We start from the raw sequence: 16,392 nt of genomic DNA on the forward strand, positions 1-16,392 counted from the left end.
TGCTGGGACAAGTTTATTTTCTACTTGTTCTGTGTTTTAAAGTTCTGCTCCTTTTCCTTCTCTGTTTCCAATGTACATTCTCTTACCCTCCTTACCCTACTTCACCCTGGTTTGATAATACTGAATACAGAAGAAGAGGCTTATGATTGTAGGATGGCAATCGTCTCAGCTGCAGGAGTTCCTCAGGATCAGGTTCTAGTCCCAACCACCTTCAGCTGTTTCATCAATGACCTTCCCTGCGCCATAAGGTCAGAAGTGGGAATGTTTGCTGATGCTTGCACAATACTTTAGCACCGTTTGTGGCTCCTTGGATACCGAAGCAGTAGATATCTAAATGCAGTGAGCCTGGACAACATTGAAGTGACCCTGCCATGTGACAAAGAACATTTGCACCAACAAGTACCAACAAATAATGACCAAATCTGAGAAATGAGAATCTAACCACAGCCAAGTGACATTCGCTGGGTGTATCTTTATGGAATTCCCCATTATCATCATCCTGGGGGCGAATATTGATGAGAAGCTGAATTGGAGCTATCAGCTGAATAATGTGCATACAAAATATATCAAACCCTCTCAACCACCTGATCTTCCTATCTAACCACATTCAGGGATTTGTGAATGTTCATTCCAAGGTCTGTTTGTCCCTCTCCACCACTCACTATTCTTCACTTTCATAGTTCAGTCTCCCTAAATTCATTATCACTCACTCCTGTGGATTCAATTCCTTTCACCATTTTATCTTTCCACTTGATTGATAACTCCCTGCAGTCCACGGTTTTCTTCATCATGGTCAACTACATGATTATTTATTCTAAATTATGGGTTCTACAACTAGGATTTAATGATGGTTATACATCAGAAAGCAGTGGAACTCCACTGGATTAAAAACTGAAAGGACTGCAATTGCTGTAAATCAGAAACAAATAAAAAACAGAAATTACTGGAAAAGGTCAGTAGAACTGGCAGCATCTGGGGAGAGAAAACAGAGATAACCTTTCAGGTCGAGTAACCCTCAGAATTCCACTGGAAACAGGTGTCCAGATATGGTTCCTTCTTCGGTGGGGATTCGCAGCAGCTATAACAGCAGAGTATAACTATGTGCGAATTTGTGGGTGGCTCCGGAGTTTATTTTACTGAATGATCCCTTCCCACACATGGGACTGGTGAACAACCTCTCCCCAGTACACCTGAGTAAATGAGTTTCCACCTCAGTGGGGAATTGAATCCTTCCCTCAGTCTGCACAGTTCCCTGGTTTCTCTGTGCTGTGGGTGTCCTTGTCTCTGTCCAGATTGGACGATCAGGTGAACTTGAGTCAATGCAGAGAGAACGCCCATTTTCCCTGTTGTGAATGTGTTTTTGTTCTTCCTTATTCTCCCGTAGAATGTGGGTATCGCTGGTCAGGACAGCATTTGTTGTTCATCCCTAATTTACCTTGAACTGATGTCAGAGGGCAGTTAGGGGTCAACCATGTTGCTGTGGGCCTCAAGTCATTTGTATGCCAGACCAGGCAAGGACTTCCCTTCCAAAGGGACATGAATGAATGGGATTTCAGGAAATTAAAGTCATGGCCTCTGTTCCTGAAATTCAAGTTTACTTTCCAGATTTTATTCATTGAATTCAAACTCCAGCAGCTGCTGTGTCTCAGTCCCCAAGGATTATCACCACTGCACTGCTGTCTCTCCGCTGTATTGCCTTACTGTAGAGGATAACTTTCACTGTTCAGATCATCCCAGAGTGACAGAGAACAGGAGAAGGCCATTTGGACCATCACACGAGTGTTGGTTCCTGTTGAGAAAGGGATTGAGTGAAAGGAAAAAGTACCAGCTGGTGCATGTTTGTCACATTTACAGTGTGTGTCCATGTCAGGATAAATGCGTTTTAAATGTAGATTGAAGTGGTTACTGACAGCAAGAAGCTGAAGCAGAGACAATGTGAGCAAAATTAACTTAGCTGCTAACAAACATCAATTTGTTAGCGTAAGCAGCAGAGAATGGTTTCAATCCAGTGACCATCTGGGTAATGGGCCCAGCATGCTCCCTCTACACCACCCCCCGCCCCCACACGTGCACACAAATGTATGACTAACAGGCACACAATGTCAAAGGGGCCAAGCAGACCAGCAACCCACACAGGTGGGCAGACGCATGATTTGACTGAACTTTTGGTAAACGCTAAACCAACAGTTACTTCCCTCATTCCAAAGAAGGGTCACTGAACTGGGAACATTAACCCTGCTTTCTCTCCGCAGATGCCATCAGACTTACTGAGTTTCACCAGCAAATTCTGTCTTTGTTATATTTCTCATTGTTATTTATCTGTGGGTGATAACTTTCCCTGGATTGTGAACAATGACATTCAAATTCATCTGAAGGCTATCATCGTTCCCCACTCTCTTGATCATCCTTTTCTCACCCTTCTGCCTTCCATTGTCACACCCCACAGCTGGTAGGTTTTTTCACTTCCTCTCCATAATGGTGTCAAACACATGAAAATTCAACTGGTTCCGATGAAAAGGTCGTGGATATGAAATAAAAATCAAATTTTAAAAGACACAGAGATAGACATACAAAGAGTGAGTTTAACAGGCAGGGGGAGTCTCACAGCGGATGGGAGAGCAATCTCTAATATGGTTGATAATTGAGACATTTCCCTGGGACAGTTCAAGATCCAACAAAAGAAGTTCGTCTTTTTACAAATTCTGTTTTGACCAATATTGCTCTGTGATATTTCCCACAGCCCACTGACCCAATAATCCCTGCTCCGTGTCAATAAAAGCATCTCTGGGTGAGGTTCAAGCTCACAGCCTCGGCATTTTACGCACCTCTGTACCACCATAGAAGGACCACACACTCACCGATTGTGTAACAGGAACTACAGAGTAGCCCTGTGCGCTCATTGCCATCCCCCATTTCCCGTTGTATCTTTGCGGCTGGGCTACTGAGGCTCTGATTCCAGGCCTGGGAACTCGGATTATCTGGTCTTCTGCAGCAGTACCTTGTGTGAGGGAATTTTGGTGAGGCTGCCGATGTTAAACAGACAACAATAGAAGGACACAGTACGCCCTCACACACTGGCCACACTATCATACATCAAGAATATATTGGAAGTGACGACAAGACCCCTCAAACCACTCAGAATCATGGTGGCCGACATGCCCACAGCCACTCAATGACAATCACTTAAAAGAATTAAAGATCCCATTCCCACAACATGCAGAACCAATGTGGTTTACAAAATACCGTGCAATGACGACTGTAAACATTACATCGGACAGACAGGAATGAAACTAGACACTGGAATTCAAAAACTTCAACTAGCAGCAAAACGGAATGACAAACTCTCCTTAATATCGAGACACTCAGACAATGAAGGCCATCAGTTCAACTGGGACAAGGTAACCATAGTAGCCCAAGCCAAACATAGACATGCACAGGAATTCCTAGAGGCATCGTTCTCCAGCCGTCATGCAATCAGCAAACATAAAGAATTGGACCCCTATACAAACCCACACAGATCAAAACCAGAAATGACACTACGCACAATAACGGAGCAAACAGTATAAATTCCAAGCAGAGGAGAAAAACATTGCTTCAACGGAGGGTCTCCTGATGATGTCACTTAGCATGGTGATGAAACATCTGAGCAAGAACATGCCAGCTCGGCAAACAAGTCAACAACTCACCCTCAAACTGAGCTATAGATCTTTGCCAAAACTTTGAGCCGAGCTCAATGTGAGAGCTGAAGACCAGTTTTCCTGTTTACCGTGGTAAACAGATCACTCCGGATCAATCAGCCACATTGACTATCATTTGTGTGTTTCCCTTTCCATGTCTCACCTTGGTTCAGCTTTCTGAAGGGTTCCATGCATTTTTCATTTTGCACATTTTACTGCGGAGAGTTTTGCAGCCTCGTTTCAAGACCATTGAGTTTACAAACAGAAAGAGACCATTCAGACCATCACCTCTGCTCTACCATTCAATGAGATTCAGTCTGATCTGCACTTTGTTGTCTTTCCCCATAATCCTTGATACCTTTATTGCTTAAAGATCTGTCGATCTCAGCCTTAAATATACTTATTGGCCCAGCCACAACAAACCTCTGCTGCAAAGAATTCCACCAATTCACAACTGTCTGAGAGAATAATTTCTTCCTCATCTCTGGTTTAAATATGAAACCCCACTCTGATATGAGGTATTCTGGTCCTAGACTGCCCGAGAAGGGAACCAATCTTTCTGCAAGCAACCTGTTAATCCTCCAAAAAACCTGCATGTTTCAATAAGGAGCAAAGTTTTTGTTTTGCAGTACAGTGTTTGAGCAGATGAAGGAAATGAATTTCAGAGCTTCAGAGTGTTAGAAAAGGATTTGCAGATCAGCACTGGATATTATTGGTCTTTGAATGTCAGTACTGAGTCAAATAAAAGTAATGTTAAGTTCCTTCCTTTCATCTCCCAGTAACTATTGCCCAATATCTTAAATCTCTGTTTCTAATTTTTTTTACGATCAGTGAAGAGGAACAGCTGCTATTTACCTACCTTATCTAAATCTATCATAAACCTAGACACCTTTGTCAAAGATCACCTCAGTCTCCTTTGCGTTGTGCAGAACACTTCAGTTTCTCCAACCTGAGCTTACAACTAATATCCCTCAGTTCTTGAGTCATTCTGATCAATCTCCTTTCAATCGGCACAGACCCTCACGTCCTTTGTGCACACCACCTGTTTGTGCAGACCCGAATGCTTTGTGTTCAAGTGGGTGATGTTATCACACACAGGCAATTGCTTAGTGGCATCACCTTAATTCATGGGCATTTCATGAACTGTGGGTTTCCTCTGACCCCAGTTGTACTGATATCTTTTGAGCTGCAGACTCCAGCATTTGATTTTAAAGTTGAAGACAATGAAATTATTTCAGTATTTTTAACCAGTACTGTACACATTTTGTATCAGAGATAATGGGAACTGCAGATGCTGGAGAATCCGAGATAACAAAGTGTGGAGCTGGATGAACACAGCAGGCTAAGCAGCAGCTTAGGAGCACAAACCCTGACGTTTCGGGCCTCGTCCCTTCATCAGAAAAGGGGAATGGGGAGCGGGTTCTGAAATAAATAGGGAGAGGCAGATCAAAGAGGGAGAGAGGAGAAAATAGTTGGAGCGGTGAAGGCAGAGGAAAAACTGCTCGATGTCCGAACGTGAGTGGTATTCATTGATGTGTGGGTGGAGGGGGATAAAGGTGAGCTCCTTTCTGAGGACTGACCATTTGACCTCAGTCAGTGGGAGGTCTAGGGGGGATGGTGCAAACTCGGCAGGGCTCAGCGTGGCTGTCTCCTCTGGGGCTGCTGGCTGTGGAGGCTGTGGGCTTTTTGGCCTGCTGTGTTCATCCAGCTCCACGCTTTGTTATCTCATGTACATATTTTGCTTCACGTGCTGTTCTCAGTTATCTGATTCTGGTGTTGGTGTGATGTAAATCATGTCCCACTAACTTGAGGATTTTGCAGAGGTGACAAAGAAGGTTGATGAAGGCAGAGAGGGTAAACATTGTTTGGATGCACTTCGGAAAGGTGTTTGAAAAGGTTCCTTGTGGTAGACTGGTTAGATCACATGGAATCCAGTGGAAGCTAGTGGTTTGGATCAAAAACTGGCTTGAAGGCAGGAGGCACAGAGTGATGGTGGAGTGTTATATATCGGACTGGAGACTTGTGACCTGGGGTGTGTCACAAGAATCAGTGCTGGGATACTGCTTATCCATAATTTTATATAAATCATTTAGATAGAAGCATAGGAGGGATGGTTAGTAAGTTTGCAGATGGCCCCAAAATTCATGTTGTTCGGGACAGTGAAGAATGTTATCTCAAGAATACAACGGGACCTTGATCAGATGGGCCAATGGGCGAAGGAGAGGCAGATAGAGCTTAGATAAATGTGAGGTGTTGCAACTTGGTAAGGCAAACTGGTAGGGCAGTACTTATAACTTAATGGTAGGGCCTTGGGGAGTGACACCAAACAGAGACATTGGGGTGCAGATGCATAGTTCCTTGAAAGCGGAGCCACAGTTAGACAGGGTGGCGAAGAAGGTGGCATGCTTGCTTTTATTGATCAATGTGTTCAGTATAGGAGTTTGGAGGTTACGATGCAGATGTATAGAACATTGCTACTTTTAGAATACTGCACTCAGTTATAATATCCCTGCTACAGGTAAGTTGTTTAGTTGGAAGGTTTCAGAAAAAAAAAACAGATTTACAAGGGTGCTGCTTGGATTGAATGGTTTGGGCTACAGGGAGAGGAGGCTGAATAGGCCGGGGCTGATTCCCTGGAACGTCATAAGCTGAGGCGTGACCTTATAGAGGTTTATAAAATCATGAGGGGCTTGGATGGGGTGAATTGCCAATATCTTTTCCTCAGGGAAAGAAATCCAAACCTGACAGCAAGGGTTTAAGTTGAGAGGCGAAAGATTTAAAAGGGACCTGAGGGACAGTTTTACATGTAGAGAATGCTGCATGTATGGAGGAGGCGGTATAATCCCAGCTTTTAAAGAGCATCAGGATTGGTAAATGAATAGGAAGGCGACAGAGGGATACGGGCCCAATGCTGGCAAATGGGAGTAAAATAATTTAGGATATCTGGTCCGAATAGACAAGTTACAGCAATCAGAGATAATGGGAACTGCAGATGCTGGAGAATCCAAGATAATAAAGTATGAAGCTGGATGAACACAGCTGGCCAAGTAGCATCTCAGGAGCACAAAAAGCTGATGTTTCAGGCCTGGACCTTTCATCAGAGAGGGGGATGGGGAGAGGGTTCTGGAATAAATAGGGAGAGAGGGGGAGGTGGACTGAAGATGGAGAGAAAAGAAGATAGGTGAAGAGGAGAGTATAGGTGGGGAGATAGGGAGGGGATAGGTCAGTCCAGGGAAGACGGACAGGTCAATGAGGTGGGATGAGGTTAGTGGGTAGGAAATGGAGGTGCAGCTTGAGGTGGGAGGAAGGGATGGGTGAGAGGAAGAACAGGTTAGGGAGGCAGAGACAGGCTGGGATGGTTTTGGGATGCAGTGGGGGGAGGGGATGAGCGGGGCTGGTTGCAGCGGGGGGAGGGGATGTGCCCAGCTCATCCCCTCCCCCCACTGCATCCCAAAACCAGCCCAACCTGTCTCTGCCTCCCTAACCTGTTCTTCCTCTCACCCATCCCTTCCTCCCACCCCAAACCGCACCTCCATTTCCTACCCCCTAACCTCGTCCCACCTCCTTGACCTGTCCGTCTTCCATGGGCTGACCTATCCCCTCCCTACCTCCCCAACTGTATTCTCCTCTCCACCTATCTTCTTTTTTCTCCATCTTCGGTCCACCTCCCCCTCTCTCCCTATTTATTCCAGAACCCTCTCCCCATCCCCCTCTCTGATGAAGGGTCTAGGCCCGAAACGTCAGCTTTTAGTGCACCTGAGATGCTACTTGGCCTGCTGTGTTCATCCAGCTTCACACTTTATTAAGTTGCAGCAATCAGTCTGTTTCCATCCTTTATATCTCTACAGCTCTTGGATCTTAATTTGCAATTCTAAATTTCCAGATTGTAATTGGAATGTTTGGAGTCGAAGCCAAACCATTTGTGACTTATTCAATGCACTGAACTTAATATCCACCATCCATGAAGGGATGGGAGTGATGTTAGGGACGTTGGAGTGGCTTGGGAACTAGAGTTCAATATATTCCAGATCAGATGGATTAGTCTAAGAAATTATGTTTATAATTGTGATCCAGTACTTCCTGACAGTGATATTACTTGAACAGAATTAGAATTTGTTTCAAGTATTTGCTTCAATTTGATTTGGGAAGAGGCAGGCATTTTTTGCATGGCTAACAGTTCAGTTTGTTTAGTGCGCAGAATTGAACAGCACAAAATCAGACCCTTTTACAACTGCAGGCACATTGACACTGCAGGCAGTTACACATTCCAAAGAAACAGATGGGGTGGGATGGGTTTGGAGGGAAGGAGTGGTGATTTGCCTTTTTTGCAACGAAGAGTCATATTTATCGAGGGAGATAGACCCAATGTCTTCAGCAAGTGGTTCCTGCCAGCTGCACACTGCCTGAGAGGGCGCTGGAAGCAGAATCATTCGTGACCCTCAGGAAAGAGTTGAATGATGAGAGATTTACAGAGCATCGGGAAGAGCATGGGGTGTGGGATGGTGAAGTTACCTGTACAGACAGCTGATGCAGACAGTGACAGGCTGAAGTACCTTCCTCTGTGCTGGGTCATTCTCTGAGTGTGCGGTTCTGTACCAATTGTTGCTGCAATCTCACTGACCCTCCGGTCGTCACGGAGTTGGTTGATGGGGTTTGTTAGTGACATGCCCCACCTCATCTGATTGGTACATTTCCAATGATCTACATTCATTGCGAAGAGATTTTTATAGAAAAGGTCTTGAAAAAGTACTGGTGTAAACCGACTGTCGGTTTTCCCCGGTTAGGAAACCCAGGAGTACGGGAACAACAGTAAAAACTGTCAGCAGTGATTTACAAGTCTTTGCACTCATTCAGGCTGATGGAAAATATGGAAGGTAACTGGGACCTAAGGTAGTCCAGTATTTCAATGGCATTGCTTGTTGGCCGTCATTGGCAAAGATCAAGGGTGTGTTTATACCTGTTCTTATCATTGTGGACTGAGAAGAGGAGAGAGTGCCTGTGTAGGATGTGGAAGGAAGATGTCAGGTTGATTGTGCACCCTTGTAACCGGTGGATCTTAATGCTGGCTTTGGCCTAATGCTGGTTCAGGGGAGCAGCAAACCTGCAGTGAAGGCTGCAGCAAGTGCTCATGCCCTGCGTCAGGGGGTCCGGAACACCATCCACGTTTCCGCAAAGAAGGTGGATGAAGGTGCACCTGTGGACCACACCTTCTGTGTGAAGAGGGTCCTGTTGGACTGTTGTGGGTTTGCTGCTGCGGACATTTACTGCCTGCAGGATTTCCCCGGAGGAGGATTTTACGATGTAACCTTCAGGAGCGCCAAGCTTTGTGAGCACTTCCTGGAGGTTTTCAAGGAGAAATGAGGTGAGAGCCCCCTCTCGGCATTGACCGCTGTCCCACTGTTCGTGATGCCAGCGCAGAGGAGACGTATGGTGACTGTACACACGTACAACCCGCATGTGCCAGCAGCTGATGTCCTGACCTTCCTTGGAAGGTACGTGAAGGTGGAACGGGACCTGACCAACATCCTGGACCCCTTCAGGATCTGGACAAGTAAGAGGCAGGTCAGGGTGATGCCAAGGATGGGCGTGGACGGGAACATCATACACCCACCGGCCAGCTTCGCAATTGGTCGGAGCAAGGACTACCTGACCTATGCAGGGCAACCCAAAGTCTGCCATGCCTGTGGTAGGTCAGGTCACGTGGCGGCCGACTGCAAAGTCACCATCTGCAGGAACTGCAAGGAGGAGGAACACCTTGCAAAGGATTGCCCAAAGGAAAAAAGCTGCAACCTTTGCAGGGAAGTGGGCTACAGCTACCGGCCGTGACCGCGGCGGGGGACCACCTACGCCCAGTTCGTTAGCAGGGGCAATGTGGGGCAAGCCACCCCCCACCGGGAGGAGAGGCAGGCACCAGGCCCATGCAAAGACCTTTGTCCTACTGTGCAGGAGGGCCAGGTCGTGCAGGAGGGACCAGCCACGCAGGATGGACTCGAGGCCAGCAAAGCGCCCCTGCAGGCCCCGCTTTCCCCCACCCCTGACAACCCGGAGTCGATGGACGAGGCACAGTTGATCCAGGGGAGTGGACAACAGTCCGGAAGGCAAGGAGGAAAGCGTGCTGGAGGGCCCCAGCGGTACAGAGTGAGCAGTTGGCCATCCTGCAGCAGCTTCCACCCCTTCTGGCTACATCCACGCCAGTCATTCTCGGTGGAGACTTCAGCTGCATCATCGATGCAGATGGAAGATCCAGCGTGGGGACAGCGGGTGGGGAGTAAACTGGACGCCACGTCCAGATTCCTGCTGGGCACAGTGAAGGACGCCAAGCTGCTCAATGTCTTCAGCACCCCTGTAGACGGAGCGCAGCAGAGATACACCTGGTCGCAGCCACACGGGTCTATCCGCTCAAGGTATTGTTCTCTGACCACTGCCTCCTGCTGGCCAACTGTCACTTACAGGATGACCAGCAGGCCGGCAAGGGGGTGTGGAACCTCAACACGACTCTGTTGACCCCAGAGAACGTCAAGGAGCTTAAGAGGGAGTACGCTGGTTGGAGAACCATGAAACCCCTCCTTGAGTCTCTGGGCGACGGGTGGGAGACAGTGGAGGAGAACATCAAGAGGTTATTTGTGCTCAAGGGTGTTCGGAATGTGAGAGAGAGGCGGGGAAAGCTGTCGCGACTCCAGGAAAGGACGCAGAACCTGCTCCTTCTGCAGTCGATGGGGGTCGATGTCACGGAGGACCTCCGCAAGGTGAGGTGCCAGCAAGCTTCGCTCTTCACCGCGGAGGCCTCCAGGGTAATCTTCCAGTCCAGGGTCCGCTCCGTGGAGCAGGACAGGATGTGCTCGCGCTTCTTCTTTCAGAAGGTGCACAAAGAGAGCTCTGTGCTCAGCTAGCTGAAGGAGGACGACGGCTCGGTGACATCGTCTCGGCCCGACATTTTGAGGATTAGCAGATCCTTCTATGCCAGACCGTATGATGCGAAGCCCACGGCCAGCACGGCCTCCGAGTTGCTCCTGTTGTCTATCACGGAGGTCTTAGACGGCAAACGAGGGAGTGGCTGGACCGGCAGACATCCCTGGACGAGCTGACCAGAGCCCTCAAGTACTTGGAGAGGAATAAGACTCCCAGGAGCGACGGCTTACCGGTCGAGCGCTATTCCGCTCTGTGGGACCTGGTTGGCTAGGACCTGCTGGAGGTGTACGATCATGCGCTTCAGGCAGGGGAAATGTGCAAGTCCATGGGGAAGGGCTTCATAACCCTCATTTACAAAAGGAAGGGGGAGAGGGAAGAAATTAAGCATTGGTGTCCCATTTCACTATTGAACGTGGACTACAAAATCCTGGCCAAGGTCATAGCCAACCGGGTCATGTCTGTCCTGGAGTTGCTGATTCACACTGACAAAACCTGTGCTGTGCCGGGCAGGAAGATCGCCGAGGGCCTCGCATTCATCAGGGATACAATCGACTACGTGCAGGACAGGCGGGTGGACACCTGCCTCGTCAGCCTGGACCAGGAGAAGGCCTTCAACAGGGGGCCTCATGCTTACGAGGAACGTCCTCTCCAAATTGGGGTTCGGGGAGGGCATCCGCAATTGGATCTGGCTGCTCTACACAAACATCGTTAGCGCAGTCTCGATCAACGGGTGGGAATCGGACAGTTTTCCCGTCAGGTCTGGAGTCAGGCGTGGCTGCCCGCGCTCTCCTGCCTTGTTCATGTGCTGTGTGGAGCCCTTCGCTGCATCCATCAGGAAGGACGTGAGCCTGAAGGGCGTGACTATCCCAGGCAGCGGAGGCCTTCAGGTCAAGACTTCCCTGTACATGGACCACGTCGCCGTCTTCTGCACAGATCATCGGTCGGTGAGTAGGCTGTTGGACATCTGCGGCCAAAGTCAAGAGGGGTAAGAGCAAGGCCATGTTCTTCAGGTACTGGGACGACTGCTCCTTCATCCCCTTCACCATCAGGACAGACTACCTGAAGGTGCTGGGTGTTTGGTTCGGTGGAGCTGGGGCGTGCACTAAGAATTGGGAGGGGCGTATCACCAAACTGAAGCAGGTGCTGGGCAGGTGGACGTTCCGGTCCCTCTCCATCACGGGTAAGAACCTGGTTGTCAGGTGCGAGGGGCTTTCGGTACTGTTGTATGTGGCGCAGGCCTGGCCTATTCCCTGGACCTGCGCCGCTGTGGTCACCTGGGCCATCTTCCACTTCATTTGGGGATCGAGGATGGACCGGATCCGCAGGGACACCATGGACAAAGACCTGGAAAATGGGGAGAAAGGGCGTACCGAACGCCACCCTCACCCTAATGGCTACCTTTGTGTGTGGCTGCATCAAGCTGTGCGTAGATCCTCAGTACGCAAACACCAAGTGTCACGACTTACTGAGGCTCTACCTGTCCCCGGTGTTGCGAAGGATGCACCTGGCCTCATTGCCGCAGAATGCTCCGAGTCGTTGGACCGTCCTGTACCACCTGTCGTTCGTGGAGAAATTTTTGAAAGGAAACACCTTTGACCACAAGGCCATCTGGCAGTGGTCAGCACGTAGTATCCTCAAGAACCTTCGGGAAAAGGAGAGGGTGGATCCTGTCATGTGGTTCCCCATGCAGACTACCAAAGTCATTTGGCAGAATGCCTCATCGCCAGAACTTTCAAACTAGCACAAGGACGTTGCTTGGCTGGCGGTGAGAGGGGCTCTGCCAGTGAGATCCGTTATGCACGCCCAGAATCTCTGCGCCACTGCACGCTGCCCTCGACGCAGCTGTGGCGGGGTGGGCGGCGAGACTGTCTATCACCTCCTTCTGGAGTGTGCCTATGCACAGGAGATCTGGAGGGGGATGCACTGGTATTTGTCGAGGTTCATCCCGAGCAACTCCGTGACACGGGACTCCATGCTCTACGGGCTGTTTCCTGGGAGGCACACCGAGACCAACATCAACTGTGCCTGGAGGACCGTCAATGCGGTGAAAGACGCTCTTTGGTCTGCCCGCAACTTGCTGGTCTGTCAGCTGAAAGAACTGACCCCGACCGCATGTTGCAGACTGGCGCACTCCAAGGTCCTGGACTACGTGGTGAGGGAGGCACTAAAGCCTGGGGCAGCCACCACCAATGGCGCGGTGGGGAAGGACCACCCTATGAAACCCCTCGTCCAGAACAGAAAAAAGTGCCCGATCTGGTAACTGGGCCCAGCTGGCGCCTTCCCCAACTGGTCAGGGGGCCAACAGGGACTGTGTGGGGTGAACACTGCCGGTGTATTTTCTCTTGCTTTTTTTTTCCCCCTTTAGTTGGTGTACGTACGCCCTGGGAAACCCAGAGCAGCTTGCATGACTGGGTAGGTGTATGAATGTGTTTTTTTTGTACATCTTATGAATAAAGTATATTTTTTCAAATAAAAAAGAGTTCTTATCAGCTTTAATATCAGATATGTTCTTTACTTAAGGACCCTATATTAAACCGATTTTTGGAACAGGAGCTTGCTCTGTCCTCTCCATGCATCATCCTGGTATTGCAGTGTTTCTAGGAATGGTGCAGTCTCGTTAAACCAATTTTAAAAACAGCCTTATCAAAAACTGAAGAAGGGTGTCTAGGCCTGAGGCATCGGACTTCCTGCTCCTTTGCTGCTTGGCTTGCTGTGTTCATCCAGCTCTAGACCTTGTTATCTCCAGCAGCTCAGCACTCTGGAACCATAACAGTCCTTCAGCCCAACAAGTCCACATCAAACCTCAGAGCATCCCAGCCAGACCTAAACCCCACCTAATCGACCTCTCCCTTAACACTACAGGTAATTTAACATGGCTAATTCACCTAGCCTGCACATCTTTGGACTGTGGGAGCACTCTGAGGAAACCCACACAGACACAGAGAGAATGTGCAAATTCCACACAGGCAGTCACCTAAGGCTGGAATCAAACACGTGTCCTGGTGCTGTGAGGCAGCAGTGCTAAACACAGAGCCACCATGCAACCAAAGTGCTTACTCTCAACACTCTCACCCAACTTTCTCCAAATCTGCTTTTTCCAAGGTAACCGTTAATCTCTCCTTTTCTGCGTGCTCAGCACTTGCTCTGAATGTTTGTGCCTCATCCGTGGTGCATGTCGCATCTTCCCACCAACACCATCCCTGAATATTCACACATGGCATCAGAAGTAAAAGAAAATTGCCTGCCAATACTACCTCATGACAAATAGCATTTCAAAAAAAAAACAAAAGATGAAGCGATCGAAGTATTCACTAGTTTTGACTTTGATGGTGACGACTTGGGATGTATTGAACTAGAGATTTTGTAAACACTGAGCCAGGAAAGGATATGGCATATACAATGCACGTTTTTCATTTGAGTGCAACAGCAACCAATCAAACGTGTGCTTTATTTTTCTCAAGTCAAGGCCTGTGAGTTTAATCAGATTACCAATTCACTGACATGGGACACAACTGCAAATGACCAAGCCAATTCTCACATTAGCCAGACTAGGAGATATTTGCAAATCTAGCAAAATGAGCCAGAAGTTAAATAAAAATGTTACATCAAGATACAGAATTGCCTGTCCACAAAGTACATGCTTTCGGTAAGAACTCTGCAAGCTTTTCAGCACCTGAGACGTGTTCTGCCACAATATCTCTACCTTTCCCTGGCATTTTTGCACTTTGATATCTCAACTCGAACTTAATGTTTCACAGTGCTCCTGTCTTGCCTGGTTGTTTATCACAGGCATAAGCCAGGCAGCTTATCACTGTTATTATCAGCAGTCAGTCAACGGCTGGTCAGCAGCTATGGCAACAAACATGTGTTTTGACCAAATGGTCACGTCCCAAAGTCTCAGGGAAACAGTTCTCAGTCAGGGCAAGGGAGACAGGATTAAGTCAGGAGATCCTGACACAGCATGTCCAAGGAATCAATCAATATCAGCCATTTGGGGCAAGCGGATCAGAGGATCTGTATCACTACAGTACAGAGAGGTGGCCACACTCACTCCTAATTACATTCTCAAAATGTTCCAATAGACTTGTTGAGCCTGAACTATGTTCATCAATCCAAGCTGACCCTGTCCATTCCTGCCATTGGGGGTCAGTTTGATGAAATTCTCAAAGGTGTTCAGGAGTTTGGGAGATTCATAGCTCCCTGAAATAGCAACACTAGTGGATAAGACGGTGAAGAATTTCACTTTCACAGTCCACAGCATCAGGATCTGGTCAGCTTTCATATCTGGCTCATAAGTGAGATGAGATTTTTTTTTCGAAACATGTCAGAGCAAGCATTGTTCCTACGAGAACAACTATGCTTCCATTCATGCCTTTTTTTTTGTTTCAACCATGAAATGGACACAAGTTGATCAAATGTGAAAGTGACCATCAACCAGTTTGAACTGGCAGTTGTCAAATGAATTAAGACAGAGAAAAATGTATTTGCAGGAGATTTTTTTGAATTTTTTTAAAAATCATTCATGGGATCATGATATTACTGGATAAGAATGGCAGTTTCCTTCCCTAAAGGACATAGGTTTTTCCAACAATGACAACGGATTCACGGTCATCGTTAGATTCTTATTTCCAGATTTTTTTTAAAACTCAAATTCCACCATCTGGAATGGTGGGATTCAAACCTACGTCCCCATACCATTATCACGGTCTCCTGACTTAATCCTGTCTCCCTTGCCCTGACTGAAAAACTGTTTCCCTGAGACTTTGAGACGTGACCATTTGGTCAAAACACATGTTTGTTGCCACAGCTGCTGACCAGCCCTTGACCATTAAAGTACAACAGACTAAACAGAAAATAAACCAAGACATTGTGTGATATCTTGTGTATACGTATTCATCATGAAATCCATCACTGCTATGGACAACAGGTAAAGATCTGAAGAGACTGCATTCCCCGCCCCCCGCGAACAGAGTCACAATGGTCACCAGGTTTCATAGCCGATTGGGAAAATGCAATCGGGGATATAGTACTGGACTCCTCCCAATCTTTTGTTTAGACTTAAAACTTTCATTTTGTGGGCAAAAATCAAAAGGAAACATTACCATTGTTTCCAAATCAACAAATACCTATTAAAAGTTGAAACGTGTCTGGAGAACAATAGGATCTGTAATTGTAAAAGGTGTGCAGACATAACTAATAAATAAAGGGCCATCGAGATCATCATAGAATTCCTACAGTGTGGAAGATGGCCATTCTGTCCATTGAGTCCACACAAACTCTCTAAAGAGCATCCCATCCAGTCTCACACCCTACTCTGTCCTTGCATTTTGCACACAAGACACTAAGGGCAATTTAGCGTAGTCAATCTACCTATTTTGCACATTTATGGACTGTGGGAGGAAACTGACGCAGACAGGGTCTGGGTAAGACACTCTTCATAGGTTCAGTGTGGATTTGATGGGCCAAGTCATCTGCTTCCACACTGGAGGGATTCTATGATCTCCAGAAACAAGCCCAAAAATACCTGGTTTGGAGATAGCTAACAGCAGAATCAAAAAAAAACCCAACAGTTACTCAAGTTTGCTGCTAGTTAACCAATCCTGATGAACCAGGAAATCCCTTTTCACATAATGTGCTGGTGGATAGTCTTTAGTCAGTGTGAATGTGTCAATGTGTCATGACGTGACTATTTCCAAGCTCCACCTGACAGACAACTGTTATTAACCTTTTATTCACAATACCAGCACCTTTAATTGAGCAGTAAATTAGTAACACCAGTACAAACAGCCCAAAACTAAGGTTCATT

The 16,392-nt window shown here is 47.5% G+C and overlaps 1 pseudogene; it reads left to right on the forward strand.

Annotated features, from left to right (window-relative positions):
- Positions 1-13,043: 13,043 nt before the first annotated feature.
- LOC132208631 (U2 spliceosomal RNA) lies at positions 13,044-13,203 on the forward strand (annotated as a pseudogene).
- Positions 13,204-16,392: the final 3,189 nt, after the last annotated feature.

Source organism: Stegostoma tigrinum, unplaced genomic scaffold (genome assembly GCF_030684315.1).
Source record: "Stegostoma tigrinum isolate sSteTig4 unplaced genomic scaffold, sSteTig4.hap1 scaffold_49, whole genome shotgun sequence".
Classification (NCBI taxonomy): Eukaryota; Metazoa; Chordata; class Chondrichthyes; order Orectolobiformes; family Stegostomatidae; genus Stegostoma; species Stegostoma tigrinum.